This window comes from Nicotiana attenuata, unplaced genomic scaffold (genome assembly GCF_001879085.1).
Source record: "Nicotiana attenuata strain UT unplaced genomic scaffold, NIATTr2, whole genome shotgun sequence".
Lineage (NCBI taxonomy): Eukaryota > Viridiplantae > Streptophyta > Magnoliopsida > Solanales > Solanaceae > Nicotiana > Nicotiana attenuata.
In genome coordinates this window covers 154,223-159,046 of record NW_017672733.1, presented here as the reverse complement: position 1 = coordinate 159,046, position 4,824 = coordinate 154,223, and the positions used below count along the sequence as shown (strand labels likewise).

Below are 4,824 nucleotides of genomic sequence, written 5' to 3'. Positions count from 1 at the left end.
TTCGGAAGAATTAGGTTCGAATAAATTTCCTGGGATCCTCTTCCTTTCGAACTACAAACATGGGAATCGTTGAAATAGCTCTTTGATTGAAAGAGGATGATTCCTATAATACATTACTCCAGTCGAGTCCAATGGAATTTCAAAATGAAGATATTTTTATTTTGTTCAAAACGTGTTGCAGAACGATCTAGAAAGCAATTGATATTGATACAGTTTGCTTCCTTAACTCAATTAGTAGGACCCCTAGAGTCCACTTCTTCCCCACACTACGAGTGAAAGGGAAAAAGTAAAGACTACCATTAAAGCAGCCCAAGCAAGACTTACTATATCCATATGAATTATGTCCCCTATCTCTATAAATATAAAGGAATTGTTCCATTATTCCTCACTAATAATAGTGGAATCAATGGCGCAGAGTCAAAAAGAACGAAGACTATTAATAAACCAATCCAATAAATTCGCTCATTTTATAAGAAATTCCTATATGATTTCTAATCGGGAAAGATTAAACACAAGCAAAATCTGCAGTAACATCTCAAGGGAATGTTACTAATGGAACATGTAGGAATAATAGGTCCTATTCTTTTTTTGTTGACCCTCATTTCAATTGATTGGATGCTTGAGCACTCAGAGATTTTCGTGAGTTCCTCGTATATAATAAAGTATCTTCCGCCCCCTTCCACAACTATTTAGATTTCCTATCGGGCTCTCCAATCTAATTCAAGGTCCAGTCATTATACAATGCATTAATAATAGAAAATTTTGATTTGTAGTAGAAGGTAATTGCGAAGTCTTGATAGCCCCTCTAGCATTCGAATATTTCCTTGAAGCCTAAATATGCAATGCAAGGATATTTACAATTTTTTAGAAAAACCCCCAGACCAGATGTTTAGAATCAAACAAGTATCAACAGTCTGCTTTCTCTGCTTCTGCTGGGGAATCATTCGGCGGGTTATATCAACAGAACAGAAGAAAAGAAGAGATTTCGAGTTTTTTGTTGATCAGGCGACACCCGGATTTGAACTGGGGAAAAAAGGATTTGCAGTCCTCTGCCTTACCACTCGGCCATGTCGCCAAAATGCTACAAATACAAAATAGATGAAAACTTTCCCGGATTACTGAACTGCTTTTTTATTGTACTTGCACCTTGAGTTCTGTTTTCCTTAATTTTTCCTAAAAGTCAAAGAAATCCTAATCCTTCTTCCCTTTTGATTGGGTTTGATTCATCCTTTCAATTTCGATTGAGTCTATCTCCAAATTCATAATGTTCAAAGCTTTCTCTTACCTNGGGCATACGCAAACTTCATTCAACAAGATATCCAAATAGCCACTACATTGTTTGAGACCAAGAGCACATACCTTAATAACAGTGAAACAACTAGAAAAACCCAGCAGGAACTGAAATCAGTAAGCTGCAACAAACAGCTATGCACATAACAGTGAATCAACAGGCAATGAAATCTCGAATCTGGAATCCAAGTGAGAAAACAGGAATGACTTCGAACAAGGACACACGACCAAAATTCATGAATGGACCTCGAATCAGAAACGAAATTCCAAATCCGAACTCCGACCCAAACTTAAACTTCAATCAAACTCCATTCTTGAGAACCAAAAATCAAATCAACTGTTGAAATCTTTTTGGTGATTTTCTGATTTCTTTTGAAACAAAACTTGAGTAAAAATCAAACGCAAGCTATTTTGTATTTTTTGGTTTTCTGAAGATGCCATACCAATGTAAAATAACGCAAAGAAACCTAGAACTTTTACCTCTCCCCAAATTTTTTTTTCCCGAGTCCCCCTCACAAAATCGGATAAGGCTTCTTTTGAAGACCAATCCTTGATGAATGTGGGGCTCGGATTGAGTGAAATCAATCCAATGCCTCACACTCATCCAGCAAATCGTCCCCAGAAGCTTCCCATCGTGAGATAAAACTATATTTCAAGCGAGTGAGAGGAGAGGGGAATATTGGCGTCAGAGACCGTTAGCAACGGCAAGATGAGAGAAGGAGGGACGCGTGGGTGAAGGATTTGGGATTCACTCGCCTGAATTTGGACTGAATTGGGGCTTGGATTCAGGTGAGGACGATGGTGGAACAGTACGCGTTGAGGGATTTAGGGATTTAGGCTTAGGGAGCTCCGTGTGATTGTTTGCGTGTGTATTAGAGAACGGGTCGGGTCACGGGTTCTTGGGCTGTAACGGGGCGGGTTTGGCTGACTTTGGGGAAAAGAGCATTGGGCCTGGGTAAAAGAATAAGGACTTGGCTGAAACAACTCTCTTCTATTCCTTTTTTTTCCCAAATTCTTTTTTGTTATTTTCTTTTTCCAAAATTTAAAATAAAAAAAAATCTAAATTAATTCCTAGACCCTAATTGACCTAAATACACTAATTAAGCCAAAATGATAATTATCAAAATTAACAAATTAAAAAGGAAAACTACTAAAATCAAAAATTAACTCCAAAATTGCAAATTAAACTATTTTGTGATTTTTCCATTTTATAAAATAACTAAATCGCTAATTAATCCTAAAATGTAAAATTAAATCCTAAATGCAAATGCCAAGTATTTGTATTTTTTATATTTTTCATATGAATTAAAATGCACAAATAAATGCAAACAATTAACAGAAAATAACACAAACTTCACAAAATTGCAAAGAAATCATTTTGTTTGGAATTTTGGGAATAATTCATACGTAGGGAAAAAATCGCGTGCTCACACCATGTTACAATTGTGACTTTAAAACAAGTAAACATACAAGACAACTTCCATATAACGATTACAAGTAGGAATGTATAAAGGTTAAATAAACATGCTGAAGTCAGGAAATAGGTGGTTGCATAGTTGTTTAAAAAAATGTATAAGTGTAGAAAAATAAGGATCAAATAACGAGTGCAAACAATCAGACAAAAGAAGTGAAATGGGCGGAGGTTTAAAAAGAAAACAGCGCTGGAAATTCAAAGAGGTTTTAAATGATTTGAAGCGAAATACAAAGTTTAAAGAGCTGGAAACTGACAGTTTAAAGAAAACAATAACGAAAGTACATAAGGAGGGCAGGGGGTCCTAGGTCGCATCACGGGAACCTTACCACGATCTATAACATGTTTATTCTAATATGGAAAAGTATTACAACCATGTCAATTCAACTTGCCTCTATGCTTTATTTGGAGGTCAAATGACTACTAGATTAAGAAGGCATACTGGACCAAGAAATGTAATTATCGTTATGAGCAAGAGCAAACAAATCTGACGAAGCTAATAAGAAAACCACCTTCAGAATGTAGATTATGAAATCACTACTAAGAATTACCAAATTAAACTTGTATATATGCCCAAAACTGTCCTATATACTTTTCTGTGCTCATGTTTGATATTGTACTAGAGATACTTCATTTCAACTTCGCTAGAGAGGGATAGAAAATGTCGGAATCTCTAGCATATCCTACAGCAATCACATATTTGAGTACCCATTGTTGATACCCAATTTTTCCCTACATATTTTAAATATGCATAAAGACCTTCAAAATAGCATATACATGCATATATAAGCATGCACAAGGTGTTGATACCCAATTTTTCCCTATGTATTTTATATATACAAAATACTTTCAAAATAGCATGTACATGCATATATAAGCATGCCCATGAGTTTTGGTATTTTTTCCTAATGTTTAAATATTTTAAAACCAATTTATTGTCTATTTTATCAGTACAAAATCCAATAATTATTCCCAAGATTATCATTTTGGTGAATAATTTATTTTTTATTCTCGTATTTGCACCAAAATATAATTAAGGTGATTTTTGTATATTTTTACAAATTTATTTGGTATTTAAAAGACTAAATTGCATATAACTGTAATTATAGCCTACTTTAAGATTAATAGCATTTTATAATTGTAAAATTAGTTCCAGTATTTTTAGATTAATATTTATATAGTATTTGTTGGCTCAGTGTTTTAAATTTACTTTTAAAATTATTATTGCTATTTTTATAAAATAAAAGGGGAAATTGGCTATTTAACATTTAGCCCATTTCTATTTCAATTACAGTTTTTTTTTACCTTTCAATGTTAACCTCAAATTAGCCCAATTTCAGTCTCCAAATCGGACCAGCCCAATCCCTAAATTACCCGACCCCTGACCCAATTAAAAAACCCGCCCGACTCATATTCAATCCAGGTTGTTGATCATTTTGATCAACGGCCATAATTCCCCCTTCCTTTTTAATTTCCAAACCCCCCCAAACCCTAATCACTTCCACCTATCAGCCGCCTTTGAACCCCCTCGTCTCTCAAACTCTCTCGAACCCTCCTGGAACCCTAATCGTCTCCGACCCCTTTTCCACCGTGATTCCACCGGAATCCATGGCGTCTCAGGACATGGACGGTCTATACTCACCCTTTCTCACCATTAGACCTAAGCCATTCAAGGCTGTGAAGCCTGACTTCGATGGTTCTCTTCAAGATCTTCTCAGATTTGTAGATCTATGGCTTCTCTGGCCACTACTCCGTCGTATTCAAGCAATATGAGCCTTTTCGACTCAAGATCTGACTTTCCTCAAGACCTTTCTCATTTCTAGGGTTTTCTCTACAACCCTAAGCTGTTCGAGGTTCTTTACTTGCTTATTCTCTTAGATCTAGAACATGTCTGTGTTCTATTGAACTTTTTAAAAGGTTTTTTCCCAAATTCTCTTTTTTCAAAATCGTTTAATTTCGATTTAGGTTTCCGAAAAGTTTCTTCAAAATACCCTTCTGATTCTTTTTGTTCTTTCTTTATGTGTATTTGTCAGATTTCTTTTACTATGCATGTAATGTTCTTC

The 4,824-nt window shown here is 35.2% G+C and overlaps 1 non-coding gene across 1 annotated transcript; it reads right to left on the bottom strand.

The window, feature by feature from the left end:
* Positions 1-1,003: 1,003 nt before the first annotated feature.
* Positions 1,004-1,075, bottom strand: TRNAC-GCA. The gene has a single exon. It is a non-coding gene; the product is annotated as a tRNA-Cys (tRNA).
* Positions 1,076-4,824: the final 3,749 nt, after the last annotated feature.